This window comes from Apium graveolens, chromosome 4 (genome assembly GCF_009905375.1).
Source record: "Apium graveolens cultivar Ventura chromosome 4, ASM990537v1, whole genome shotgun sequence".
In the NCBI taxonomy this organism is placed as follows: Eukaryota; Viridiplantae; Streptophyta; class Magnoliopsida; order Apiales; family Apiaceae; genus Apium; species Apium graveolens.
In genome coordinates this window covers 82,460,574-82,477,914 of record NC_133650.1, presented here as the reverse complement: position 1 = coordinate 82,477,914, position 17,341 = coordinate 82,460,574, and positions in this window count along the sequence as shown.

Genomic DNA, 17,341 nt, shown 5'->3' with positions numbered 1-17,341 from the left:
ATTGGTAAGTAGGGTCATTGCATATATTATTATTATCTTTATTATTGTTATAAGCAGGTTATAATTAAGGTGTTTGTGTGGACCCCAAACTTCTGACCAGGGTTTGGAGGGCGCCACAGGTTTGGTATCAGAGCTACAGGTTATAAGTCACTGACACAAGCCTAGGTTAACGGGAATGGGTAGAGGGTTAGGATTAGAAGTAAGGTATAGGATGATAGAACGTCGAGAGGTTGAGTGTTATGGTATAACCGGTATTAGTATAGTTTGCGTCGTGGTACGAGATTCTTATATTACGATATAATTTCAGATAGCAGAGATGGCCGACTCTTTTGTTCCCGTATCAGCTGACCACTCAGAGCCTTCAGTTGGAGCACCAGCATCGGATCCACGTCCTGTGATTCCACCAGCATTGGCTATTCTACCTCCACCGGTGTTGCAGCCCGTACCATTGCAGGCTATTCCACCTCCAGGCATGAGGCCACCTGTTAGAGGACCCCCACCTGCTGATTCAGGCTTTACTAGTCATTCAGTCACAGGAGTACCTTTCCAGTTCTCTTCCTATCTTGTTCCATATCATCAGTTTGAGGCTTGCCTTATGGAGCAGCGATTCCTACAGGGTCAGATCCAGGAGTTATTGCATATCATGCGTACCAGAGAGATGGGGAGTGGTGAGAGGCGACTTAGGGAGAGGCTTCAGGCGTTTCGCAGAACAGCTGCTGTGAGGATTGCTGAGGCTACACATGAGGACATCACCCCTGATATCCTAGTGGAGTGGGCTAAGTGGATCCTAGAGGAGCTTGAGGAGATAGGAGGTCCAGATTTGCCATGAGTTAGACATTCTGAGATGGAGATGCTGAGCAGTGTTGTATGGTTATGTAGTATGGACAGTAGTGTGTAGTGTGTATCAGAAGACTTTTGAGTTGTATTTATAGACTAGCGATGCTGACTAGTGAGTAGGTTGTTATACCCTTTTTGCTTTGACTTTCGAAGCGTCTTTACGCTTGTACTACCCTAAAACTTTTGATCTATATATATCAGTATTTTTTTTCCTTTCCAGCACTGTCATTTATTTTATTGCACCTGTTTTACCTTACCTTATTTATTGCACCAGTTATACCCTGTGATACCATGTGCCCTGTTTTCCATAACTGTTTATATTCTGTAAAGAAGCATGCAATTTATTTAGTCACAACTGTTTTCAAAAAGAAATATTTCTGTTTTGCAAAACTATTCTTTTATGTAAAAGATTGATTCAAAAGCTAAATAAGTTGATTGATTCTTTACAGAGAATGCCTCCCAGAAGAAATACCCGCACCAACACCCAGAATGAAGAAACCAACAACAATAATAACCAAGATGATACAACCCAGAATGTGAACCCAGGACCCATGGACCCAGCAATAGCCCAGATTCTTCAAATCTTGGCCCAACAAACAGTTCACGTGGCACAACAACAACAAAGACAGACCAATCCCCAGGTAACTTTCAAAACTTTTCAGGCAATAAACCCACCAGAATTTAAGGGTTCCTTAGAGCCAATTGAAGCAAATGTTTGGTTAAAAGAAATAGAAAAGGCATTTGCCTTAGTGAAAGTGAAAGAGGAACAGAAGGTTGAGTTTGCAAGTTACTATCTGAAGAATGAGGCCACCTATTGGTGGGAAATGGTGAAGACACTGGAAGGCACATATGTTATTAGTTGGGAAAGGTTCAAGGAATTGTTTTTAGAAAAGTATTTTCTTCAGTTTGTTCAGGATCAAATGGAGCTGAAGTTTTTAGAGTTAAAGCAAGGGAATATGTCGGTAACAGATTATGAGGGGAAGTTTGAGGAATTGTCAAGGTATGTGCCGTTGTATGTTGATACTGATAGAAAGAAAGCTAAGAGATTCCAGCAAGGCTTAAAGCCATGGATCAGGGGGAAGGTAGCTATTTTTGAATTGGATACCTATGCCGGGGTTGTACAGAAGGCTATGATCGCAGAGACAGAGAGTGAGATGTTCCAGAAAGATAAGGAAAACAAGAGAAGGAAAGTTGAGGGAAGTGAGGGTCAGTCACAAACAGGGAAGTTTCCAAATTTTAAGAAGGGCAAGTTTCAGCCAGGGGGAAATTTTAATTTCAGGAGACAAAATGCAGGAGACGGAGGCCAGGGCAATCGTCCAGCTAATGTGAATCAGCCGAATCACTTGAGATTAACTTTTCCAGATTGTCAAGTTTGTGGAAAGAAGCATGGAGGAGTTTGTAACAAGTTGAAAGTGGTATGTTTTAAATGCAACCAGAAAGGGCACTATTCAAGGGAGTGCCGAAATCAACCAGCAAATAAGGATCAGCCTATCCGGAATCCAGCAGTGAAGGTTCCAGTCATTGGATTTACATGCTTTAAATGTGGGAAGCCAGGACATATGGCCAGGGATTGCAAGACACCAGCCCCAGTCAGTAATGCATTGAGAATTATGGGATCTACCCCAACAGTGAATGAGACTCCGAGGGCTAGAGTTTTTGACATGTCGGTGAAGGATGCGATCCAGGATACGGATGTCATGGCAGGTACGCTTAATGTGAACTCTTTATGTGCCAAAGTGTTAATAGATTCGGGAGCAACTCGATCGTTTGTTTCACAAGATTTTGTTAGTAAATTAAATTGTCCAGTTGAGTGCTTAAATGAAATAATGACTGTGGAATTAGCAAATCAAGAACGTGTAGCTGTGAATTAAGTTTGTGAGAATTGTGAGGTTGAGATTTTTGGTAGTAAGTTTTGTGTAGATTTGATACCATTTAAGTTAGGAGAATTTGATGTGATATTAGGGATGGATTGGTTATTTAAGCATGATGCTCAGATAGATTGTCGAAATAAGAAAGTAATGGTGAAAACGCCAGACAAAAGAATAGTAACGTTCCAGGGAAAGAAGCAGGTAAAGAAGTTCTTAACGATGATTCAAGCCAAGAAGTTACTACGGCAAGGATGCGAGCATTTCGTAGCATACGTGATTGACAAAAGTCAGGAGCCAGCAAAACTTGAAGATATCCCAGTAGTGAATGAATTTCCAGACGTATTTCCCGACGAATTGCCAGGACTTCCTCCAGATAGAGAAATTGAATTTGCGATCGACTTAGCACCTGGAACAGAACCAGTATCCAAGGCCCCGTACAGAATGGCGCCTGTTGAGATGAAAGAGCTAGCAAAGCAATTGCAGGAATTGTTAGAGAAAGGAGTAATCAGACCCAGCGTATCCTCGTGGGGAGCCCCAGTATTATTTGTCAAGAAGAAAGATGGAAGCATGAGACTGTGCATCAACTATAGGGAGCTCAACAAGCTGACAATCAAGAACAAGTATCCGTTACCCAGAATCGATGATCTGTTTGACCAATTGAAGGGAGCCAAGTATTTCTCCAAAATCGATTTAAGATCGGTATATCATCAACTAAAGATCAAGCTAGAAGATATACCAAAGACAGCTTTCAGAACAAGGTATGGACATTACGAGTTTTTAGTGATGTCTTTTGGATTGACCAACGCCCCAGCAGCGTTTATGGACCTGATGAATAGAATTTTCAAAGAGTATTTGGATAAGTTTGTTACTGTGTTTATAGACGATATTTTAATCTATTCAAAGACGGAAGAGGATCATGCGGAACATGTGAGAACGGCTTTGGAGATTTTAAGGAAAAAGAAGTTATATGCTAAATTCTCGAAGTGTGAGTTTTGGCTACAAGAAGTTCAGTTCTTAGGACACATAGTCAGTAACGAAGGGATCAAAGTGGACCCGGCAAAAATCATCGCAATTACGAATTGGGAGAGACCGAGAACACCCACTGAGGTAAGAAGTTTCTTGGGATTGGCAGGATATTATCGACGATTCGTTCAGAATTTCTCAAGGATTGCCACACCATTAACAAAGCTTACACTGAAAGAACGAAAAGTTTATATGGAACGACAAGTGCGAAGATAGTTTCCAGGACTTGAAGCGAAGATTAATCACGGCACCTGTTTTGTCACTTCCAGACGATCAAGGGAATTTCGTAATTTATAGCGATGCTTCTCATAAAGGATTAGGATGTGTTTTAATGCAGCACGAAAAGGTGATTGCGTATGCGTCAAGACCATTGAAACCACACGAACAAAAGTATCCTACTCATGACTTGGAGCTAGCAGCTATAGTTTTTGCTTTGAAGATTTGGAGACATTATTTGTATGGAGAAAAGTGTGAGATTTTCACGGATCACAAAAGTTTGAAATATATATTTACCCAGAAGGAACTTAATATGAGGCAAAGGAGATGGTTAGAATTGATCAAGGATTATGATTGCTCGATTAATTATCATCCCGGTAAGGCGAACGTGGTGGCAGACGCGTTAAGTCGGAAGGAAAAGTTAAATGAGTTATCAGTGCCTGAGGATATATATAAGGAATTTCAGAAATTGGAATTGGAAATTAGAGTTTGCGAACCTGAGGAAGCGAAAGTGTACAGTATGACTTTCCAGCCGGAGTTGTTGGAGAAAATAAAGAAATTCCAGAAAGATGTAATGGATCAAGATATAAATAGTTTGGTAGGTGAAGAATTATGCACACAGAAGGATGATCAAGGCATTTTGAGATTTTCATCTAGAATCTGGATTCCACCAGTGACGGAGTTAAAGAATGAAATTTTACAAGAAGCACATAGTTCAAGATATTCCATCCATCCAGGGAGTACCAAAATGTACAGAGATTTAAAGAAGAATTATTGGTGGCCAGATATGAAGAGGGAAATTACGGAATGGGTTAGCAAATGTTATACCTATCAGAGAGTTAAAGCAGAGCATCAAAGACCAAGCGGATTGCTACAGCCATTGGAGATTCCAGAGTGGAAGTGGGAACATATTACCATGGATTTCATAGTTGGATTACCAAGGACAAGGGCTAATCATGATGCCATTTGGGTTATAGTGGATAGACTTACCAAGTCAGCTCATTTTCTTCCTATAAATGAAAGATTTTCGCTCGACAAGTTGGTCCATATGTACCTAAAAGAAATTGTAGTTCGTCATGGAGTTCCAGTGTCTATCGTATCTGATCGAGATCCAAGGTTTAATTCAAGATTCTGGAAGAGTTTTCAAGAATGTTTGGGAACAAGACTGAATATGAGTACAGCTTATCACCCCCAAACGGATGGCCAAAGTGAAAGAACGATCCAGACAATCGAGGATATGTTACGTGTTTGTGCGATTGATTTCAAAGGAAGTTGGGACGAACATTTACCTCTGGTAGAGTTTGCTTACAACAACAGTTATCATGCCAGCATTGGAATGCCACCCTATGAAGCCCTTTATGGATGCAAATGTAGATCTCCAATATATTGGGACGAAGTAGGAGAACGCAAGATACTTGGACCTGAACTGGTACAGCAGACAAAGGAAGTTGTTGAACTTATCCAGAAAAGATTAATAGCCGCTCAAAATCATCAGAGGAAATATGCAGACCAATCAAGGAAAGGCATGGAATTTGAAGAAGGAAGCTTGGTATTACTGAAAGTATCACCATGGAAAGGACTAACGAGGTTTGGAAAGAAAGGGAAGCTAAGCCCAAGATATGTAGGACCTTTTAAGATCCTAAAGCGCGTTGGCAAAGTAGCTTACGAATTGGCGTTACCTCCGCACATGGAGCACATTCACAATGTTTTTCATGTATCGATACTCAAAAAATATAATCCAGACTCCAGGCATGTAATAGAATATGAGTCAATAGAGCTTCAGGCAGATTTATCATATGTAGAGAGTCCGATAGAGATTCTAGAGGCAAGAGAGAAAGTATTGAGAAATAAAGTGGTAAAGTTAGTAAGAGTATTGTGGAGAAACCCAAAGGTTGAAGAGTTAACCTGGGAGTTAGAAAATGATATGAGAGAAAAATACCCTCATTTGTTTTCTTAGGAGATTCTGAGGACAGAATCCTTTTAAGGGGGGAAGGATGTAATATCCGGGATATATCGTGTAATTATTTTTGATATTATTATGTGTGCCCAGTATCTATTCTGTGAGTTAATTGTTAAGTGTTATCTGTACTTGAATATTCAAAAATAATATTAATTGAGTATTTTAATTTTTATATGTCCAAAATAAAATATAGATAATTGTTATATCTTCCTATTTATTTTTATGTTGATTTATGGATTTATAAGAATCATATGAAATTTCTAAAAAAAAAATCCGGGTAATCAAAATCTATTTTATAAAAACGGGAACCAACCGACGTCAACCGTTGTTACGTTTTTGGAACCCGAAACTCTTCCGAGAACTCCTTCCTAACCTAATTGTAATATTCCGAGCATTTTCCATGTTTTGACTTTTTCGATCCGGCTTACGGTTTGTCCTGCGCGGGTCCCGGCGCAACATTTTCGATACAATATTCGTTTCAGTAAATCAATAAAATCCGTATTTTCGATAAACGGGAGCTTTTTATTAAACTATCCCAATTATCACTTCGTAATACGTGTAACCAGGCGCTGAGACCAAGACCACAGTACAAATTGTACTGATTTGGATAATTATCCCGAAAACCGATACCGTTTGGATCAGTTTTTACAAATAAACGTACCGTTTTATATCCGGAATGATCCAACGGGATACAAATTTTCCATAATTATAAATAGCCTTTTACCGTATTTTATTTCGTATCAAAATCATTTGCAGATAGTTAATTATATAATTTTCATAGAAAAGCCCTAATTTCTGAAAACTGTTCTAAGAATCAAACAACAAAACGAAGGCGTTACCGATCTCTGTTTTCAAAGCTTGAGTAACCAAAACGAAGGATTTGAAGTGTTCTATCAGATTCTGAGCTTTGTTTCACTGCAGAAATCAAGGTTATTTTTCTAAAAAATTATTTATTTTCGAATTTATTTTATTAAAAATATGAATTTTTGTTTAGATGATTGTTTGTATGATTTGATGATTGCATGTTGTAGAGCTTGTTTTCCTGATGATTTTCATATGTCATACGTCTGATTTGGAGTTCAATAACATGTTCAAATTTGAGTTTGATTTTCGAATTTCAAAATTAGGGTTTATAACCCGTATGAATGTTCTTAATTGAAATTTGGGGGTTTCTTATTCTGTGATAGATTGATGATGTGTTATAGTGGGTTATGTTCTCTATGAAATTTGCAATCTAGTCGTATAAGTTTCATGAACCAACGAGGTCTGTAGAGAAGGGAGTTGTGTTTTGAAGTTTTCCGATGTTCGCCGGAAACTGGAAAACTTCACGGCCAAATTCCGGCCAACTCAGGGATTGTTAGGATGAATTGATTGCATGGTTGTGTTCCTGATGTTGTGTAGATGTGATCTGGAGGTGTTGGTGAGGTGAGGACGCCGGGAACGTGTTCTCCGGCAAACCCGACTGTTTTCCGGCGAAGAGCTGGAAAATTACAGTTTGGTACCCCAACTTTTGAAAACGATGCAGTTAGGTCCCTGAGGTTTCCAAACTTTGCAAATTTAGGATTCCTGTTTATAAAATGTTTAAAAATCATATTTCTTATTTATTTTAATTATAAAAATTCGTTTTTAATTTCTGAAAATTCTAAAAATTATTATTTTAATTCTGAAAATTATTTTTTATTCACAAATAAATCTGAATTAATTAGTTAATTAATTTCAGTTAATTTTTAATTGATTAATTAGTCAATTAATTCGAAAATTAATTGATTAATTGATTTAATTAATTATTAATTGATTTTTAATTAATTATTTAATTAGATTTAATTATTTAAAAATGATTTAAAAATTCCGAAAAATAGTTTCGAGCTTTAAAATATTATTCTAAATTATTTCCAAGGCTCGATAATTATTCTAAAATTGTTTCGGAGCTAGAATTCGCCAACCGAACCCTGTTTATTATTCCGAAATTGATCCAACGACCCGTTTTAATTTCGAAAAATGTTTTAAAAATCATTTTAAATACCAGAAAGCCTATTTATGACCCGAGAATTTTTTATAAATAATATATCATTGATTACGTGATGTATTATGTGCTACATGTGACTTGTTAATTGACTATCGGTCTATATATTCGGTGTTTACTTGATTATCGCATAACTTTCAATCCGTTAATCGAATTTGGGTAAAACGAAGGGTAGATAGAAGTATGTGTTGAATAGAATTCCGTGAGTAAATTATTGATAGATGCTTATGATATGTGAGCAGAAAAGGCAAGGCGTAGGAAAGGGAAACAGGTAGTTGAGGAGTAAGACGATTGTGATTGAAAGCAAGTGCAGGATAGTAAGCTAATATCAGGCAAGTGTTCTGAACTTTCTCGAGATATTGTAATTCTTGATAGTCTTGTTGACATTGCAAGTGCTTTGAAGCACGGAAACCTAAATCCTGATTTCAGTTATTGTTCTTGAGCTATGAACCATATTCTTTCTAATCCATTGATTATTGTATACCCAAACAAGAACCACAAATCTACGATACTACTCCACAAATACATACAAACTAAAACCAGACACTGAACTGAATTATTATATACTCAATCCATAATATCTTATGCTTTGAAAGACCAAATCCTTGAAACCCTGAAATGTTGTTTCCTTTGTTATCCAATTCTTTCATTATCCAGCATTCAAGCTTCAAAAGTACCTTGTTGATCCTTACAAGGATTTAAACCCTTTCATTGTTAAACATTTATTGTTGTTAATGATTTCGGTTATTGTTTATTATTGCATATTCTGTTATTATGTTAGAATTGGATTGTTTTTATAAAATTATGGACCAGATTCGTGGTCAGACCATATAATGGTCAAGTTAGGCCAATGTGTGCCTTGGATCCAGTAGTTAGAGCAATGCTGTGTGCCTTGCTCGAGGTTAGTGCGTGACTGATCAGCAGCCTAACCTTGGTTTTTAAATTAAAAGTATAATATCCAATTCTAAATCATAATCCATTGTTCACTTGATATCATAAACATATTCACCTGATGATCATTATTCTAAGTTTTGTCATTGTGACTTGCTGAGCTAGTTAGCTCATTTGTGCGATGTTGTTTATATTCTTTCCAGTTAAAAAGGAACCAGTTGGTAAAGAGGATCCCCAGTCCAGCGCGAGAGCTAGGGGTTCAGGTTGAGAAAGCTGAGCTAGTAGGCTTCTTTTGGAATAATTTAAGTTTGTAAAAGTTTGTAATAATGTTTAATACTCAGTTTGAATTTGAAATAGTTGGGATTTGAACGGTTTGTAATATATTAGTGTGTTTGGCTTGCGTGCATACTTTAACCTGTTGCGGTCCGTGGTAATTGGTAAGTAGGGTCATTGCATATATTATTATTATCTTTATTATTGTTATAAGCAGGTTATAATTAAGGTGTTTGTGTGGACCTCAAACTTCTGACCCGGGTTTGGAGGGCGCCACAGGAAGTACCTGCCTCAGCTGCTCGGGCTTCCTCACGACGGAGCTCTTCAGCAAGATATAGCTCTATGAATCCGTCCATGTCGCCGCCCGGATTCTCAGCAAGATAGGTAGAAGCAACGTTCCAGCAGATATTGACCTTCTCAAAAATCTTGTTGTTAAGCTCCTCGTAGTAGGCAGGGGTACCCCGAAAAGACTCCAGCACCTCCTCTGCCGGGGGCCTAGCAGCAAGCTCCTTCTTCAGGTTCTCCGCCTCCGCCCGGAGGGATCCCACCAACTGCTTCGCAGCCTCCCGAGACTTCACCGCCTCAGCAACGGCTTATTTATGCTCCCAGGATTCTTTCTCCTTCACCTCCCGATACTTGGCGAAGTTCTCCTTGTCCTTACTCAGCTCTTTCAATATAGCCTTAGTCTTTGTCTCCCTTATGCGGAAGTTGTGGAGAATGGTAGAGCAGCCGCTGATCCGAGCATTGGCCTGAAAACAAAATGGCTAAGTACCAACACATGGATAGAAAAGGGAAATGTTAAGGGAACGGCCTTACCTCCGAAACGTCCCAGACAAGATGATCGAGGAAGGTATCCAGATGCTCCACGGCATAGCAGTCAAAGTCAGCTGGGGTAGCATAGTTATCAAACATTTCATTCTGGCGATCATCCAGGGTCATCCGAGCCAGGAGGTTCTTCAGCGCATCCTCCTCCATCAACTTTTGGCTCTCTTCTTCCGAAGGCCCCGAACCTGAAACCCTCCTGCGCTGTGGGGTTCCAGACCCTCCAGCAGCTTCCGCCACAGCCTTCCTCTTCCGCGGATTTAAAGACCCGACCTCCACCTCCTCCAGCTCAACCACTTCAACCTCCTCAGGCTCTGGAGCAACAGGCGGGATAATCACAGGAGCACTCTGCCTCACACTGTTGCCCGAGGAACCAGCATCCCAGGTCTGCGAACCGCTACCTGCACCAGTTACCTTCTTCCCCGAGTCCAATTGCACGGCACCACCAATCTTCTTGAACCTCCCAGCCAAATCCTTAAATTGCTGCGACATAGCGTAATGGAAGGGGTTCAGGAAGGGAAGACCTGCACAAGGAACAACAGTCATTCAAATGAACAAGACAGCGATACAGCAGGAAAAATACAAGTAAAAAACTACTAAGGCAAAACACTTACAGCCAACATTATACAATGTTTGATTATCTAAAAAGGTGTCCCGGGTCCACTGGGCACCAAGAGCAACCATAAAGTCGTACATCTTCGTCAAGGCATCTCCACCAAGCCTCTCGGATGGGAACCTGCTATTTTTCAAAGTGGTTTTGTACAAAGGCATAAACTCCAGGTCCCACCCCCGGACGAAGATGTACTCCTGGTGCCAGCCCCGGAGCGAATTCAACATGAAAACGGGAGCCTTTTTGGCATCAGAAGGGAGCCCACAACCATCTATATTAAAGGTAAACTCAAAAAGAGGAGGCAAGGTGGACTTTTTGATTTTAAAAAGATAATGAAAAAGTTTAAAAAGTCGGAAGGTACTTCTTCACATGGCAACAGGCCAGGAACCAGGAAACCCACTTAATAGAGTTCGGGGCTAGCTGAGTGAAGGGTATCTCGTAGACGTCACGGCACAGGGACTTGGTAAACTGGTGGAGATTGGGTCTCATGCTACGAAGATGCTCTAAGGGACTCCCTACCCAACCACCAGCAGGACGGTGATAAACTCTCTCGTGAGGCTCGGGCCACCTCCACTCCATATCATCCCCGAAGTGAAATACAGCCTTCACCAGATCATCTATCTGTTGGAAGGTGTACTCGGAGAGGTCAGGATGACGGGGGGCAGGAATATATCTTGTCCCGGGGGCATTATAAAAAAGTTGATCCATGCGGGCCCCATCATAAGGTTCTAAGCCCCCGGGCCTATAAGCAGTGGTGAGTCCCTAAAGTAATAATCATGGGGAGGGCTGTTCTCACGAGTCCGAACAAAGTAATGGTCTATGTCTACCCAGGACCCGTCTCTCCTACCCAAAGTCTGCCCGGGGTTTAATAGGAAAGTAGGAAATTCCTCAACAATGGCTTGGCGACGGGGAGGCATATTTTCTGGTTCCGGGGAAGAGTCACTCGAAGAATGTTCAGGAAATCCAAAGTGGGGACAGTAGTCAGGTCTACGTTTCAGGTTAGCTAATTGTTTCCTTCTACCCCTCATAACCATATAACCTCGGAGTCTATGCCATTTCGGGAAGAAAAAGAGAAAAGAAAGAAACACAGAAGCTACTCAGAAACAGTTAACCTCAAAATCAAAATACCAAAATACATCATACAACCTATACATACATATATACGCCCATAACAAATGCTATGAACAGTCATAAAAGCAAAGAATAAACCCAGTTTTGCATAGATTGAAACCCTTATTCGCACATATGTGTATACCAAAACACAAGCCTAAACTCAGTACAAACATCAACTTTTTTGTCATAAACAAAAGCTATAAATCTAAACAGCAAACAACATATTTTGATTCATCAAAACTCGACACAATAGAAATAAACAAACTCAGATACTTGGGTACACATGCATTCTAAAAGCTCAAACTACAAGTACTCGCTAAACAATCACGAAGAAACAAAAAGAAGAACGAAGACAAGTTCGAGAACTTACAAGAAAGCAGGAGAATAAACCGGCTTCAAAAAGCAAAGGAGCTCCCATATTCGACTTGGAGAAAAATGGCAGAAAGATTTTGTGTTTGCAGTTGCGTAAAGAGAAAAGAAATGAGAAAGGCGGAGTATTTATAGGCACAGAGGGAGAGTTAACCCACTCAACTACCCCGTAATCCGGTCCGTTGATCGAAGACACGTGGCACAATCCTGAGCATCCAGAAAATAACCGTTGTAGTTAATGATTACATCGCTGTAATTATTTAACAGGCACGACTTTTGAGGCAAAAAAGGGGGAAAAAAACTGCAACGTTTCGTGCATACACATGTACTTACACATATATTCGTACAAGAAGCTCAACCACCACCTGACACTCCGGGAAAAGCGCTACAACATTAACCACCTGTCACATCTGCACCAAGACCCACCCAAACAGAACCCGGGGACTTGTACCCAACAACACCCCGGGGCTAGGGGCCACAAGTCAAAAGAAAAATGATAAATTTTTTCCAAATGCCAAGAATTAAAAGGCCTACCCAAACACAACCCCGGGGACTTGTACCCAACAACACCCTGGGGTTAGGGGCCACAAGTCAAAGGAAAAATGACAAAATTTTTCCAAGTTCCAAGAATTAAAGGGCCTACCCAAACACAACCCCGGGACTTGTACCCAACAACACCCCGGGGTTAGGGGCCACAAGTCAAAGAAAAAATGACAAAATTTTTCCAAGTTCCAAGAATTAAAAGGCCTACCCAAACACAACCCCGGGGACTTGTACCCAACAACACCCCGGGGTTAGGGGCCACAAGTCAAAGAAAAAATGACAAAAATTTTCCAAGTTCCAAGAATTAAAAGGCAACCCCAAACACAACCCCGGGGACATGTACCCAACAACACCCCGGGGCTAGGGGCCACAAGTCAAAAGAAAAATGACAATTTCTTTTCCAAGTGCCAAGAATTAAAAGTCCTACCCAAACACAACCCCGGAGACTTGTACCCAGCAACACCCCGGGGTCATGAGACAAGTAAAAGGAGTGAACTTTTTCCTACTCCCCCATCCGGGAAAACCCACATAAGGGAGTGGGAGGCAAATGATGGGCCAGAAATAATCAGGCCCAGGTAGAAGAGCAGGGGCCCAAAAGAGATGCCACCTCAGGCCCAAGCCGAAGTGGTCCCCTGTGCCACGTGGCACAGGACAAAAGAGTCAACTGTCTCATGTTACCCAAAATGGAACAATTGCATCCTAGCCATTCATGGGTAACCATCCCAAGACAGCTCTGATGGAGAAAGGACACCTGACCACACAGCTCATCTGGACCGTCCAACCTGTCACCACACAAGAATGATCAAAGGCCAGGATGAAGAGGTACAAACCCCAAAAACCCTAAATCTTGGGACCTATAAAAGGCCCCAAAAAGAGGGTTTTAGGGGTTGGAAAATATTTGACCGATATACTCACATACACACACCCTCACATATTTTTGAATAGCTCCTTCTTCCCTCTTCTTCTTCTTCTTCTTCTTCAAGAAGGCCCATTTCTTATTCTCACACCGGAGTTGCCGCGGGATACAACCCCCCTCCGGTTCTGTTTTGCAGAGACCCCTACCTAGCAGGTTAACCGCACCCAAACCACTGCGGAGGCCGGGTCCCAGCACGTGAGAGAAAGGAGAAGACCTGGGAAGAAACCGAGTTATCAACCTGTGTATTATATACGTGCACATATGGGAAATAGTTACTTAGTTACCTTAAAAAAATAGTTATATATGGGCAGATTCTATGGGTAACCCTAAGGTTGAGTACAAGAGCATAGCATAACACATTTTAAACAAAAATATCAACAACACAAGATTACTTAGCAAGCGTGGATCTGTTTAGCTAAACTTGCAATAAATAATGCATCGACTACTTGATAAACAAATAGAATTATCGTCTCTATCATTTCATAAGACTAAAATTATATTTTGATTTTTACTTTTTCCTTTTATTTCTTTCTTGAGCTTATACTATCAAGAATCCCAATACTTAATTGAGGCAGTCTTCTTAATGACTCAAAGAAAAAAGGAACATTTTGACTTCTATAATTAAAATGTAAAAGCATGTAAAGAAATAATCAACAAAGAAAAGACCCATGGGTGCTAGGTGATTGGTGTGGAAGGTGTTTTATGATGAAAGCAAACATGTCTGTCAGTTGCTTCTCCATTCTTCCTTAATTCTCTAACAACTGTAATTGGCATTTAAGTTGGCAACTTGATTCTCCAGTGTAGTTTATGGCTCGACAACTCGTTCTTATATTTTCTATGAGGCCAACGTTTGCGATACCATGACACTAACCCATACACATGATCGTGTTGCACCATATGCATACTATTTAAATATTTCACATTAATTGTAGTTGGCCAAGTGCCTCTACTTTTAGATTTGTCTCGCTTTGATCAAATACACCAAATTTCTCGGTAATTCTTGTCACAAATCCTTCGGTCACAAGTGCCCCATTGTCTCCTTTAGATTGATACAAGAATCTGTTGATCAACAAAGTTGTGTAATCCACTGAAAGACCTGCATCAAGACGATGCATTAGCACAGTCTCACCCTACTAAATAATATTATCGTTAATCTCTCGACCGTAAACAGTGTAAGATAATAGTCAAGTAAAGTACCGGAACTTGAATTCTACGATGTATGATGATGTAGCATAACGAGAATCATATTTGGAAGCGAATCAAAATCAACATATTTGTTGGGTAAGAACTTGCGCTTGTGTAATTTATCAAATTATGTTTTTATCTCATGAAGCAACATCAACGTATTTATTGTGTATATTTGCAATAGGAACTATGGGATTACAACATGAAGCGTTACCCAAGATTAGAACCAAGTCACTAACAAAGATGTAAACACTTTTTCCATCAATAGGCAACGTGTTGTTGCAACCCAAGACCAGAGTTTTATTTCATCCCTCCGAAGTTTGGCATTTTATTCTCACAAGGACAGGAATTCTTGACATTCGTGAGGAGTTTCTCAAATTTTCAATCATTTACCATGACTTCTTTAGCAGTAGCAAAACCTGCAAAACAACCTTTTAAAAAGAAGCCACCATGAAATTATCAAATCCGCCTTGGCTGAAAATCTGACATGTTCGGTTGGAACTTAGTGGAGCAACCATGTTTCCTAGGGATTTTACCACTCCATTTTGGCAAAAATTACACGGTTTCCAAGTCGTACAAAATATGATTCTTGACATGCTACATCATTCATCGGACATCATAGTAATTTAAGTCTACGTACTTTGCTTGACTATTATCTTACACTATGTACAGTCCATGTTAATTAAATATTATCCAAAAGGGTGAGCTTTGGACAAGTTTGTTGATCAACAAATTCTTGTATCAAGCCAAAAAATACATTGCGGTGCTAGTGATTGGAGGTCTTACGACATGGATTGTTGTTAAAATGGGTTTATTTGATTAGAGCAAAATCAATCTAAAAGCGGGGGACAGTTGACAACCTACGATTAATTGGGAATATTGGATTGGTATGCATATGGTGCAGCAAGATCATTAGTATGGGTTTGTGCCATAGTATCACATACGTCGGTTTTACACAGTGGAACGACGTGTTATGGAGTTTCAACCTACACTTGAGAGTGTAGAGCAAGTTGTCCATTTAAAACCAGGCCAAAGACATTTGTTAAAGAATCAATCAAGAATGACGAAGCAAATGGCATGCATGTTTGATGCTTTCATCAAGAAACACCTTCTAACGAAGCACCTAACACCTAGGGGAGTACTTCTTTCTTTTCTTCGTAGACTTGTTTTTTTTTCATGTTTTTGCAATTTAATTTGTAGGTTTCACATGATTCATCTTATTTTTCTTTTAGAGTCATTTAAGATGCATTACTTAAGTGTTGGGATGTGTTCATGATAGTACAAGGTTAAGGAATAATAACCAAAAATTGTAAAAATCAAAATATAATTTTAGTCTTAAAAATGATAGAGATGATACTTTGTTAGTCATTTATCAAGTAGTTGATGCATTATTTATTGCAAGTTTAGCTAAATATATCCACTCGTGCTAAGTGATCTTTTGTTCTTGATCAGGGGCGGAACCAGTAATCTAACGTGGGAGGACCAAAATAAATAAAAGTAGAAAACATACCGATTTATTTGAGATGTGCACGTCTTTCTTTGATCAAATAAAAAGAATCAATGATCTCCTCGGCAGAAATGGTATCCGCAATCTCCTTTTCAATATACACTATCAAATAATCCCTAAGAAATTCATCTTCCATTCGATTGCGAAGACTTGTTTTCACAATTTTCATAGCAGAAAAAGCTCGTTCAAATGTTGCAGTAGATGTTGGAAGAGTCAAGACAAGCCTTAATAGTCTATCAACTAATGGATACATGTTAGCTTTCCCTGTAGTTACCAATCCATGACATAAATCACCAAGAGTAGACAGATTCTTCAAATCTGGATGAACCGGAACATCTAACCCATAATGTTGTAGTTCACACTGAATGCACAAGCTTGGAATGTCAACCATTTGATTGCATCTATCGATGTTTTAAGACGCATTCGATTTCGTTTGATCTCTTCTGCACTTTGTTTCTCCACTATCTTCTCCAAGTGACAAGGCTGATTTTTAAGATTATAATAACATTTAGCCGCAAAATTATGAGCTGAATTAGAACCATCTCCTTTCCCAACATGACATCTAAAAGCACAATCTTTTCCATTGTTTACTTTCCTCCAATTGTTAAACCCCTTGACAGTAAAAGTATTCGAGCCACACCTTCCTAATGGATTTTTAGCAAAAAGAAAACAATAAAAACAATATGCTGCATCTTTTTCTGGGGAGTACTCTAACCAAGGAAATTTATCAAACTAACTCTTTTGAAATCGACGGGGAAAATTTTCTGGACCAGAGAAGGGATAAACTTGCACAGGTTGATATGGGTCAAGATCAATGTATACTCTCCTAATTAAATCTTTTTTATTTGGATGATAAGTCTCAATTTATTTCCGCAAACCAGGATCACGTATTAACGAATTGAAATCAATAATTTCATCAGTGTTCTTAGAATCAATACCTTCATTAACAATCTCTGGATTTTTGAGGATTTTGCTCGGAGTTTCTATTTATCCCACCAAAAATCAGAGGCTCAACTCCATCTCCAGTGACTTCAATTGAGGCGGCAGAAGGTTCTTCATCTTCACAAGTAGTTGTTTGCTTCTTCTTGGGTTGAAAATAGGATGTAATCTCTTTTCTCTTACTCATATTTACGGATTAGATGCAAAGGTAGAGTAGATAAAGAGAGATGATATTAGGGATTGTAA